The following is a 13,650-nucleotide window of genomic DNA, read 5'->3' on the forward strand; positions in this document are numbered from 1 at the left end:
CATATATTGATATTAGACTGTGTGTCCCACCAATGGTAATACCCATCCTGTCTTCACGAGCCCGAAGGGCTATTGCCAGGGGTTCCAGAGTTAGCACAAATAGGATGGGCGATAGGGGGCAACCCTGCCGGGTTCCTCTGTATACCAGGTAGCTGTCTGAAATGTACCGACCAGTGCGTGCCCGGGCAGTAGGGTCCGTGTAGAACAGACGCACCCATTTCAACAGGGACTCCGGGAAGCCGAAGGGCCGCAATACCTCAAACATGAATGGCCATGACAAAGAGTCAAATGCCTGCCTGAGGTCCAGCGCAATACAGCCAGCCTGGGGAAGATCTTGCGGTGTGGCAGCCATGAGGGCGTGGAGTCTCCGCGTATTCTGGGACGTACTCCTGCCGGGAGGAAGCCACATTGGTCTGGGTGTATAAGGGCGGCGAGATGGGGCTGTACCCTTAGAGCAATGACCTTACTGAGTATCTTGTACTCTGTAGATAACATCGAGAGAGGCCTATAGTTAGTCAGTTCGAGCGTATCTCTGCCAGGTTTAGGTATGGATGTGACCAGAGCTTGCATCGTCGAGACGGGTAGATGACCTTCCGCAAATGACGTCCTATATACCTTCTCGAGGATGGGCACCAGTGTTTCCGAATATGTCTGGTAAAACTTTACTGGGAGCCCATCCATGCCAGGCGTTTTATTACGGTTGAGGGACCGGATAGCCAGTCTAATTTCCTGTTGCGCGATGGGGCCGTCAACTTCCTTCTGCACGTCCCGAGACAGGGCTGGGAAGGGCAATTCCTGCAGGAATTCCACGATTGCACCCGGATCCTCTGCGGGGAAGGGAGCGTATAATGCCTGCAAATGGTCATGGAATGCCTTATTAATCTCAGACTGCGTGGACACTATGTCACCCGACCTGTTACGGATCTGTGTGATTACCGGGGGGTCAGGACTATCTCGGACCAGGCGGGCCAGCAGGGCGCCCAACCTATCTGCTTCGGGTTGTTGACGGCGTAAGTATTCTTTATGATATATGGTCCTCAACGTTTCTAACAGTTCCGCGTGTTCTATATTCCCCGCTTGTAGTTCCCCTTTCCGTCCCGGGTCTAAGCTCGCCTCCCTTTCTAATGTCTTCAGGCGGCTTTCTACCTTACCTGGATTTCCTGTCGTGCTCCCACCAACTGTCCAATAGCAGCACCTCGTATGACTACCTTCATGGCATCCCACACTATCAAATTGGACGTCGCGGTGTCCCAGTTATCCCTAAAATAAGTATCCAAAGTACCAGAAAGGGATGCGCGGAAGGGGGCATCTTCCAGCAGCATCGGATTAAGTCTCCAGGTGGGCACCGGTGATGGCACCCTACCCCAGAGAAGGTCCAGTGTCAGTGGTCTGTGGTCGGAGAAGGTTTTAGCCAGGTATTCTGATGTACCGATCTTAGACAGTAGAGAACTAGAGCACATAAATCTGTCAATGCGCTGTGTAAGTCGTGTACTGGAGAGTAATAAGAGTACTCTTGGTGGGTCGGATTTAGTGCGTGCCAGGTATCCACTAGCACCCACCCTGCAGCCCATGTCTGAAACGTCTCAGCCAGTTTAGTTATCCCAGCCATCTGGAGAGGTGGGTGCGACCTATCCAAGCCTACGTCTAACACCAATTTCCAGTCTCCCCCCAGAACCCAGGAGATGCCCACCCAGTCTGACAATGCCCGCCCTACCTTAGTAAGGAATTCGCCCTGATCGAAGTTCAGGGAGTAAATACTGCCAAGAACCAGAAGCGTACCATCCAGTGTGCCTTTCACCAAAATATATCTCCCCTGGTCGTCCACTTTCCTTTCTATTTCTATAAAGGGTGTTCCATGGCGCACCCAAATGGTCGCCCCCCCCTGGAAAAGGCGGAGTAAGAAGTAGAGTATATAGTGCCCCTCCATCTCTTTCTCAGCATGTGTATTTCAGATACCGTTAAGTGAGACTCCTGCAGGAATGTGATCTGTGCATGGTGTCGCAGTAAAAATGCATGGATCCTGTGTCTCGTTTGTATGGCCCCAAGCCCACGCACGTTCCAGGTGGCCAGCTTATATTTCCCAATTGTGTCAGCCATAGCCGTTCCCAGAGTGTGTTCTGAGTGTTACCGTTTCCTTCCTGACGCAAAATGTTAAAAATAACCAGGAGACGTATCCCTTCCCACCCAAGAACAAAACTAACTTGGCGCAGCCTAAGAACATCACTGAGCCTAACAAGAAAATTCTAAACAAAACGAATCAAGTATTGGTGCATACGCCATAGGGGGGCGGGGGGAGTGGCCAAGCACTGTCCTATGCATTGAAGTTGTCCATCCGGACGCAGCTGGCTCAACCGAGTGGAGCGTGCTGTCGTCCGTGTTAATTTTCTCCCGCTCCTCTCTGAAGTTGCCCACCAAAGCAACGGCTTCCAGCTGGTCTTCTTTCTGCTGCTCCCGCGAGGGCCTACGTCGTCCGGAACTCTTCCCTAGGCTAAGAGAATCTCCATCAGTGCGTCCCGAGTAATTCCGGGATCGGCCACCAGACATGTCCTGAGTGGCCTCCTGGCTACCTTCTATGCCCATCACCTCAAGCCACTCCTCCACATCAGCGGGACTTTCAAAGAAGTGTGTCTTTTTGTCGTACACAACCTTTAGTCAAGCCGGGAACAGTAACGCATAGCACAGTTTAACCTTTTGGAGTCTTTTCTTGACCTCTAGGTATGAAGAACGTTGTTTTTGTACCACATTGGTATAGTCCGGGTACAGAGAGACGCGGCGGCTCTCATATTCTATAAGAGACTTCTCCCTCGCCTTTCGCAAAAGGACATCCCTGTCCCAATAGTTAAGTATCCGAACAATCAGGGGGCGCGGCGGACCACCTGGTTTGGGCCTCCCAGTGGGGATGCTGTGCGCTCTCTCCACACAAAAAAGTGGCGACAGGCCCGCCGCAGTGATGTGATCGCGGAACCATTGTTCCATGAAGTCCGCCGCGTGGGACCCCTCGCAGCGCTCCGGAAGGCCAAATACGCGGATGTTATTGCGTTGATTACGACCTTCTGTATCCTACACCGGGTCCATCAAGGAGGCAACCTGTTGTCGCAGTTGCTGGATGGAATTAGTATTAGCCGCCACCGTCTGGGTTATATCCGTTATCGCCACTCCTTGATCCTTGACCTTGTCAGCCAATTTTGAATGATCTGCTTTGAGCAAGGAGAGGTTGGTTGTAAGAGCTCCCAGTTGTGACTCCATTGCTGACCTGGAGTCTCTGATCTCTTTTAGGATCAGGTCCAGTTTGTTCACGTTTTGCCCCTCCGTGGGGTTCAACTCCGCCACCCCCGATAAAGCCTCTCCTGCGTCAGTGTCCTGATTGTGCTGCGTCGCAGGCGGGCCATCTCGGTCCTCTAACGCTCTCGCCCCTTTCCGGACCATGTTCAAGGCAGTCCAAGGCACCCCGCACCCCCTCACACCACTCCGCAATCTCCTTTTGCGATAATGCGCAGTACGTCCCGCAGAGACCCTCCACAGCACTCCTGCGTTAGTCCCTCGTGTCCAAGACCACACAGCCGCTCCCCTCGTTGTCCTCGGGTCTCGTGCGTGCCATCTAGGCAGTGTTCAAGTGTGTCCCCGGTTCACGAGCCAGCAGGGTGCCCCCTCGGTGGGTGTGGGGGGATATGGGGACCAGGAGACCCCAGTGCCTCTTCCAGCGCTTTCACGCCGTCCCGGCTCAATTCGGGGTCAGCATCCCCCTCTTGTGGCCATCCTTCTGCAGCGCCGCTTTAGCAGGTGGGGGAGGAGGGAGGGGTAAAGAAGAAGAGGGGGGCAGCGGGGGATCTCTCCCCCCAGGTGTCGCCCTCCTCACCCCCTACCTCCAGGCCTCCATCCTCAGGGCCGCGCTCCGGGTACCCAGGCTCCAGGATCCAGCCCCTCTCCCAGGCCGGCTGCCCTCGGCTGCCTCGGTCCGGCAGGTTCGCCTCACGACGGCATTGCCCTTCTTCAGGCGGAGGACCCCTCGGGGCATATCCACAGCCCCCGTCGCACCTCACTCGGGTGCTTGTGCACCGGCGTGCGTCGCGTCGCCTCGGGCCCAGGCTCCGGCACTTCCGGTCTCGTTGGCCCGGGACAGTCCGGGCTCGCCCCGTACTCTAGCCCCCGGCTTCGTCCGGGAGGAAGGTCGCAGCAGGCCCAAGTTTGCAGTCGGCGCTCCGCGGCTTCCCGAGTCTCCCAGCCCTTCCAAGAGGCTCCGGGGGTACAGCGCTACAAGGTCCCCTTCACTGGTGTGGTCCGGGGCCCGCCAGAAACGCTCTGCAGGGTGGCAATCCCCAGGCGGCAGCGGAGCTCTAGCTGCCTCCGTCCGCCATCGTGGCTTGCTAGCCACGCTCCCCTTTCCACTAGAACTTTACACTTTGCTGATATAATAAGATGATCAATATTCAATGAGCCTCTCTCGCCTACGTAAGTAGAAACAGCAGTTTCACCCTCTGAGTTTTCTGGTTCCAAAATTACCTAAAATACATTTTAAAATAATATTGTTTATTGCTTCCCCCATATGGATCATGTTGAAAATGTGGAATTCGATCCCAAAAACTGTCACTAAAGCCACTTTGTTCTCCCACTAAAGTATCACAAATTTCGCAATTAAAATCACCCCCCAAAATAACTATATACTCCCCCCAGTTCCTTTACAAAGTACTCTAGATCAACCTCTATATCTTTAATTACCCTTGATCTAGTGCAGGGGTACTCATAGCACGGCCCGCGGGCCGCTGGCGGCCTGGCAAGCCTTCGCTGGCGGCCTGCGGACCTTGCAGACATCGTACCAGAGTTTAATTTTTTTTTTTTAAAAAGAGTGTCTGCAGCAGCGCGAGAGACTCTGCTGCTCTGTGGGGGCCGGGCGATTCCCCCCATAGTCAGAGTGGGGGTGCAGGGGCGCTGAGAGATGAACCATATCCCCAGTGAAGCTATCTCAAGAGGGTGCGACATCTCGCTCTTTCGTCCCCCTCCCGCCTCCGAAAATAATGACGCACCCCAGCTTGTACCAAGGGTACATGCAGGAATCTTTTGTCATGGATCTCTGATGCAACTGCTGAGGGCTCGTGCAAAACAGAATAGCCTTAAAAAGTGTTCTAAAAATGTGTATACGCCGCTTCTTACGTCTTTCATGCTTGTGTCTGGAAATTAGGGCGTGGCACAGGACGGGATCAGGGTTATCAGCAGAGCTGCATCTTCACAGTTCGAGTAAAGCTAACTACACTGCGACATTGACATGCCACGGGTGAAAATGCACACTGATCGCCTTTCCTAAACTACCCCCTAGAACACAGCGCGTTTGGGCTCATCCACAAGACCCGAGCGCCGGCAGAACACTGGTGGAAAACAACAACCAACTGCTCGGAAATAGGCATCTGTGACTACCGAGCCTGCTAAACCGCAGATCACAACACGTTCAGAGATAAGATAAATGTCAGTAGTTTGAAATGCAGCTTTCATGGCTGTGGCAGCTGGATGGCGATATTAAAGTCCTAAATGTAGTGATGTTTGGATGAATGTAGGTTTGGCGTGATTCAAGTTTTTTTTGTTTTACAAGGTTATGTTTATTGCTTATTACAGGAGGGGAAGGCGGATGCTTAGTGAGGCTGTGGTTTTAAATTATTCTGAATGGCACATTGCCAGGGGAATGTTTACCTACAGATTGCACCTTTCTCATTGAAGTAGCCGTTTTCACATTCTATATATGACTCGTGGCTTCCAGGCTGCACCGTCCTGCCTGAAAACAGTTCGTCATTCGCACAATGTAAGTTCTGAGACGTCCCCAGCAGCTAACATCACTAGTAATAGGAAACGCAAACCCAACCCTAAGACTTCAAGAACAAGATTCAGCCCAGTCATAGCATGTGTGCAAAAATACACCCAGCTTCCAGAATGTAACTCACAGTACCAAGTAATCATGATTGGCAGACAAAGATACCAAAGACAGGCAAGCATAGAGATGTGCTCGGACAGGCAGACAGAGATACTCATAGACAGACACGGGGCTACACGCAATAGATGTGTACTGACCCACAGGTACACCTTGGACCCACAGTAACGAATATACAGGGATGGACATATACAGATATATATGAATCATTTGCATAACACAAAAACATGACGGCCCCTACAGAATATGGGGAGGGGCCCTGAGACTCATATCTCAGATAATGTATCCTTGAGGTAATAGGGGACCCCCAGAAGGATCCCCACCTCCCATATCCTAAGGGCTGCCTCTGAAATGAATGTAGCTACTCTTTTTGCGCCAACCTAGTTCAATAGCACAGGAAAGCACAAGGGTGGGAGAGGCCTGAATGCTTTCATGGAATGTTTAAAGTGAAAACAGGAGTGAATCTACACACAGAAGAACAGATAGAAAGAGGTGGGGATGAACAAGCACTGAGATTGGCAGAAACAGGCAAAGTATAATGTCTATACTTTGACAAGCGCTCTCTACAGTTTCTCTGATCTCTAGGCGTTGAAACCTGTTGTTAATCGTCTGTTCCAGAGTGGGACACAAAACAAAAATGCTTCATGATGTGCTGTATTGTCGACACAGCCTCCCCCTCCCCTGCTGCACCTCCAGTTGTACAGGTGCTTCTTGTGTATTGTTCAGGGGGGGGGGGGGGGGCTGGCACTTTCCTCAGCGCAGTGGGGGTTTCGTGGGGCGGCAGTGACATTTCCCTCACACAGTTTGTGTGTGATGCATGTATTTTTGGTATATGATTTGTTTTTGTTTTTATTATCTGTGTAAAAATGTTAGTAGTTATTACATATTTTTGTTCTAATTGTGCATTTTTAGTTCCATAGTGGGATGTGGGCTTATAGGGGAATAGGGTGGGAAGTTATTTAATTGCCTCAAATTGTATAGCGCTCTGATATCCTTCGGGATCAAGTTTGCTCTATATAAAACTTTAGAAATAAATAAATAAAATAAATAAACAAAGCCTCATTAACATGCCAATTGTCTTTTAAAGACCTGTGAAGTGCTCGGGTGCGGCTGTGTGTGTGCGCCTGGAAGGTGTGACAGCCCGGGCTCACACAGGCTGGGTGAGGTGACAGAGGGAGGGAGACTGAGGGAGGGAGACAGAGGGAAGGAGAGGGAGGGAGAGGGAAGGAGAGAGAGGGAGACCTCAGAGAGAAGGAGACCTCAGAGAGAGGGGGAGGGAAGGAGAGAGAGGGAGACCTCAGAGCGAGGGAGAGGGAAGGAGAAAGAGGGAGACCTCAGAGAGAGGGAAGGAGAGAGAGGGAGACCTCAGAGTGAGGGAGACCTCAGAGTGAGGGAGGGAGAGGGAAGGAGAGAGAGGGAGACAGAGGAAGAGAGGGAGTGAGACAGAGGGAGAGATGGAGTTAGAGGGAGTGAGAGAGTCAGAGTGAGTGAGACAGAGACAGAGAGACAGCGGTAGAGAGTGAGAGAAAGGGAGGGAGAGAGAGGGAGAGAAAGGGAGGGAGAGAGAGGGAGAAAAAGAGGGAGGGAAACAGAGAGAGAGAGAGAGAGAGAGAGAGAGAGATGTGTGTATGCCGGGTCTGGTGGCTCAGTGGATGAAGGCGTCCGCTGCAGGGACCTGTGATCAACCTCATGGTCACTGTTTTTTTTGTTGCTCTAGCCCCGCCCCCTTCACCACTGACCCCGCCCCCACCGGTGCAGCCCTCGGACACAAACCACACTGTAAATTTGGCCCCCGAGAGAAAGTTTGTGAGTACCCATGATCTAGTGCGATCAAAAATATTATTGTAGAAATTGATCAACACAATTGTTTGTTTCCCTTCCGAATATAGTTGTATCAACTAATAATATTGTGAATTGGTGTTAACATCTTTTACTATCAGGGGCGCAGTAACCGCTATTAGTGTTGCTAAGCCTCCCTTTGCTCTCCCTCTTCTGGAGGGGTTAGCAATGTAGCAGATTACTTTAAAACTCTTTATAAAAAAGGGTTCTGTGTTCCATGTTTCCTGAATCATAATTACAATACAGCCCTCTATCGATTTGCACCATTCACCATTATTTATCTTATTTTTAATCGCTGTTACATCCATGACATGATAATCGTGGATCTGTTGGCTTGAATAGTTGGACGATGTACGTCCGCAAATTCCATATCACGTTTGATGGTACCTAAGCTGTTATCTATATAATCAAGCAGGTGTTCATGACGGTGTGCACTAGGTACTTGGGAGCTTTAAAAACCATCGAACTTATTTACAGAGCAGTTTAAGGCAATTCCTTAATTATGGTCTACCATGTCACATCGAGTCTCAATAGGTGTTTGCGCACTCAAGCAATCATCCAACTTGTTTACCTTTACATTAACATCAATCGCATATGTAGCGGCAATATATTCTGGTATTTTTATCTGAAGCAATTTGTATATTTTCCCTATGTCAATAGATCACACTACAAGATCCAAGTAGTTCATACATATTATAAGTAGGGATATTTGATATCGGCGTACGAAAGATGGGGCCATTTGCCTTTGAATTTATTTCATTTGCATAAGGAGGTGTAAAGGGTCATCAATATTGTTACCTACATTCATAGACCTATTTGGTTTCTCCATTTTATCAGTTTATTTCGTTATATAGGTGGTGTTATATGTTCAGTAACAGGCCTTCGGATTTGTGTTGTTGGCATACTATCCATTAGTATAGGTTTGGTAGAAACCTTTCCTTGTTTAATTTCAGATGTGATTCTACAACCACCAACCTCCTTTGGCCTAATTAGGGGGTCTTCGGCTATGGTGGATATACTCATATTTTTGGAGGCAAAGAAGCCCGCCACCAAATCCGCTAAAAAAGTTACATCTTTTTGGACCAGTTTTATCTCAGACATGACACGGCGTTTAATGGAGTCTAAATTTGAGTGTCATTTTTTAAATAATGTGTCAACATTATCTGACCCTTGTTGACTATCGGTTACAAGAGCCTCTCCTTTTGAGGTTCCAGCAGGTTTGCCCCCCCTTCTTTACCTTCTGCTTTGGTTTTGCCACATTGATTTCTTCGGAGCTATTAAAAAAGGAGACGATGATGCACAGCACATTTAATATTGTTTTATAGAAATAAGGGGGTCCTGAACAACTAAAAACATATCATTGCTACCCCGTGACATGATGTGTCTCATTCTCTCCTTCGTTTGGGCTGAGCCCTTCAGGGCCCCATCCCGGGGAGGTCACATCCTCCCCAGAGGGCCCCATCCTGGGGGGTCACATCCTCCACAGAGGGCCCCATCCTGGGGGGGGGAGGGGGGGGGTTACATCCTCAGCAGAGTGCCCCATCCTAGTGGTCACATCACCAGAGGGCCCCATCCTGCTGGGGGGGGTCACATGCTCACCAGAGGGCCCCATCCCGGGGAGGTCACATCCTCCCCAGAGGGCCCCATCCTGGGGGGTCACATCCTCCACAGAGGGCCGCATCCTGGGGGGGTCACACACTCGTCAGAGGGCCCCATCCTGGGGGGGGAGGGTTACATCCTCAGCAGAGTGCCCTATCCTAGTGGTCACATCACCAGAGGGCCCCATCCTGCTGGGGGGGGGGGGTCACATGCTCACCAGAGGGCCCCATCCTGGGGAGTCACATCCTCCCCAGAGGGCCTCATCCAGGGGAGGCCACATGCTCCCCAGAGGGCCCCATCCTGGGGGTCACATCCTCCCCAGAGGGCCCGATCCTGGGGGTCACATCCTCCCCAGAGGGCCCCATCCTGGGGTCTCACATCCTCAGCAGAGGGCCCCATCCTGGGGGCTCACATCCTCTCCAGAGGGCCCCATCCTAGTGGTCACATCCTCAGCAGAGGGCCCCATCTTGGGGGAGGGGGTCACAATCTCAGCAGAGGGCCCCATCCTTCAGCCAATAAACCGGATGCCTCTGCGTTTATGAAAATTTATGACATCTTTGGTATGATGTGTCTTTACTCACCATCTGCAGGGTCTCGAGGAGGTGTCAGGGCCGGGTGGGGGCGGGGGGTTCACAATTCATTCAAACAGCTCCTCCTGCTCCGGTGTACTATCAATAGACCCACCCCATCTGTCTTCACACCCCCCCCCCCCGCGTTTCCACGCATGCGCAAATTTATGTGCATGCGTGGAAACCCCATGTCTTGGCTGCGTGTATTTTTAAGCTCCCCACTCACTGGCCGTTTAGTGCTCATGCGTGTGATTGCACGCATGCGCTTTCAAGATCCAGCGGTGAACACTACTCCAACTGCCAGGGTTTCAAGTTGCTGTGCGTGACATTTTTATCATTTAAGTGTCATTATCAATCCTCATGTTTTAAAAAATGAGCAACAGGTTAATGAAATAGTAAACAAGGTCGTATTTAACACCGACCCCATGTCCCATTCAAGCTTTTCTCACTGAGCTGTAAACAAGCCACAGTTGAAACTTCAGGTATATTTAAAATGTTCTGTCATTGCAGAAACGCAATTCAAGCGCGGTTCCGGTAACAGAGCAAGAACAGTTGTGCCAGCCCTACATAACTGTACAACTAAATGAAATAAAATCAGAATGGTTTTTGGCTGCAAACTAAACAACGAAAAAGACTAAATACAACTTGCGATGGGTCAAATAAAACATTTTATAAAGATCAACATAACGGCATTTCGAAAATAAATTATTCCCCAGGATACCTGCTAGGTTACTGTGTCCTGTATAATGGTCCAGTTTGTTGAACATTGTGTTAGGTATTACTTTAAATACGTTAGTTTTTAAGCTGCCCATAGATGATAAAGGCATCCATTAAAAAGTATGTCTTTCTTTTAAAATTAATTGATAGCTCTCCAGGCCACCAACTGGTTCTTTTGGATTGGACAATTCATCATAGTGGGGGATGCACACCAGTTTTCACGAACATTTTTTAATTCATCAGGTTAATCCATCCTTTGTTTTGAATTGCGTGCAAATGCGATTTATAGGCATGCCCTACTGCCATCAGTTAAGAAACCTAAGAGAAGAGGGACTACACAGCCCCTTATCCAAATGCACAGCTCTGTGCCGCTGAACTCGCGTGCACATAATATTCACACTCCTTAGTCCATTATAAATTTTTCATCCTTTTTCATCCATATCTTGACTCTTATCTATGACATATTTGATACTTTGTTTTGATTTGCCAATCGGGTTCTTGTTCGATGTTTTGCTTCTTTTACAAAAATGATGCACTCTGGTAAATGTGGTTTACCCATAGGAAATGGTCTCGATGAAATGGCAGGCGTTAGGACCATGGGAGAATTGGGAGGGAAGGGGGTGGAAGATTTGAAATAGCGCGGGCGGGAAATGATTTGCGACACCGGCTCGAGCAATCAGGATGAGGACGGGAGACGTTAGTAGTTTGTTTTAATCGGTAAGTGTTAGGAGGAAAGAGCACTTGCTTACTCAGCAATCTGAATAATACACAACAGTAAAAATCGATGGCATAACTTGCAGCATGTTGTTAAGAGTGAAGCTTTGCTCACGTTGAACAGTTAAAGCTTTGGCACGAAGCAGCGCGAAAAGGGTTTCATTAATGAAGGCATCGCTGTTGCAAATAGAGGGGCACAGGAGGGTCTCTGAGCGTGTTTACGTTAGAAGGGAGATAAAAGCACTGGTATTACTAACAGGAGAATTTTTATGGAGAACATTTGGTCTCACACCCCGCACATTTATGATTAAGGACATGATGATTAAGGTGTAAAAAGGGTAAACATAGGAACGCAGCACATTAGGGAGATAAGTCATAATAATTGTGAGCTTAACACATGATTACAAGAACGTTGCAACACGTAACATTTTAGATACAGAATGTGATTAATTGTTTGTATTTTTATTTATTTGTAGTGACCCCCGAAGAAGGGCACATGGAGGCCCGAAATGCATTGGGTATTTTAACTACATAATAAATGAGCACTTGTGATGGACTTCTTGTATTTATCGCATTTCTTCATGAAGGCCTGGAATGGCACAGTTTGAATGTTAAAGATTGAAAATTGGCACTTTATCTTTCCCGATTGGCAAATCAAAACAAAGTATAAAATATGTCATAGATAAGAGTCAAGATATGGATGAAAAAGGATGAAAAATTTATAATGGACTAAGGAGTGTGAATATTATGTGCACGCGAGTTCAGCGGCACAGAGCTGTGCATTTGGATAAGGGGCTGTGTAGTCCCTCTTCTCTTAGGTTTCTTTTGGATTGGAGGCATTCTTATCATGGAAAAGGACTTACCACACCAAACAACAGCTAATTCTAGCCAACTACTGACCAAAATCTCTCCTTCCTGCCTTTTCTACAGTGCTGGAAAAAACATGCCAATTCCATCATCTCAGACTACCTTGAAAATAACAAACTGCTGCATTCCAGTCAGTCTGGTTTCAGAACTAGCTGCAGCACAGAAACAGTACTGCTGGAGGTTACTGAGCAAATTAAAGAGAAGGTGAATTACTGAGGAAGGGCTGTCTTGTTTATGTTGGATCTGTCATCAGTCTTCGATATTGTCCCCCTGACAGACTACTAAAGAGGCTACAGAGCATTAGAATTGGTAGTATGGCTCTAAAGCGCCTAACTTCATTTCTGGATAATAGAAGCCAGGAAGTGTGGATTCCTCTGTGCACTTCCGCCATCCATAATCTGACGGTGGGGGTCCCACAGGGCTCAGCTTTGAGCCCAACACTTTTTAATGTCTTTATCCATGAAACCCCAAATTCAAGCAGTAGTAGGCACTTGTTTTAGGCTGCTACAAACCCTGAGGACATTTCTACCCCTTTTGCCATCTGACATAAGGAAAATAGTGATCCAGGCCCTAATCACCTCAAGACTTAATTATGGAAATGTCCTATACTAGGATCTGCCGGACTACATTCTGAACTGCCTGCAAGTGGTTCAAAATGCAGCGGCGAGACAAATGCTTAATCTGGCTCCCCGAACCCATATGTCCCAACATCTCAGGGCTCTACACTGGCTGCCAGTAACAAAAGAGGATCAAATTTAAGACACTGGTCATGGTACCTAAAGCCCTACATGGCAACGGAGCCAGTTACATCAGGAAAATAATATTGCTCTACACCCCTTCCAGAACTCTGTGGTGGTCATCTGGCTATCATTCCCAGGGTCTGCCAGGTCAGAATCTGAGGCAAATCCTTTGTGTTCCTGGGGGCCCAAGCTTAGAACCAACTCCCTCTGGCTCTTAGAGCCACAGCGGAATGTTCCTATTTCAGGAAGCAACAAAAAACCCTGGCTATTCTGCAATTAAGTGTTCCCTAGGTATTAGTGGGGAGATTCCCGACAGCTCCGGGTCACTCTACGGAGTAGCTGTGTGCTTTATAAATGCTGTTTCATTCATACCTTTAAATATACTCATACTCCGATATTAACCATACCTAGGGTTTGGCCTCCTGAACTGGTCATGTAGTTGCTACGTAGGAAATATCTGACTGCTAGCTGTTTACACTTGGAGATATAGCAGCTGTCTTAAATGGGTATTTGCTGTACATATCGAGGCTAAACAAGCAATAAAGAGCAGCTGGCGACCCAGGGCAGGGGAGAGTCATCAAGAAATACAGATTAAAAGATTTAGGCAGCTCGGACTGGGCAGGAAAACTCAATAATGCTGCCGGCCGGTGTTAATATGGTCTCTCCTAGTCCGAGATGTCAAACAGGTTAA

At 48.8% G+C, this 13,650-nt stretch overlaps 1 protein-coding gene across 1 annotated transcript in view; it reads right to left on the minus strand.

Moving 5' to 3' along the window:
• The window catches only part of LOC147667190 (uncharacterized), an 87,202-nt gene that overhangs the window by 18,848 nt on the left and 54,704 nt on the right, over window positions 1–13,650 (minus strand). The window contains exon 2 of the mRNA XM_086948862.1: window positions 9,934–10,020. The gene's annotated coding sequence lies outside the window, so the exon portion shown is untranslated. The remainder of the gene's footprint in view (window positions 1–9,933; window positions 10,021–13,650) is intronic.

The sequence above is a fragment of the Lissotriton vulgaris genome, unplaced genomic scaffold (assembly GCF_964263255.1).
Source record: "Lissotriton vulgaris unplaced genomic scaffold, aLisVul1.2 SCAFFOLD_627, whole genome shotgun sequence".
Lineage (NCBI taxonomy): Eukaryota > Metazoa > Chordata > Amphibia > Caudata > Salamandridae > Lissotriton > Lissotriton vulgaris.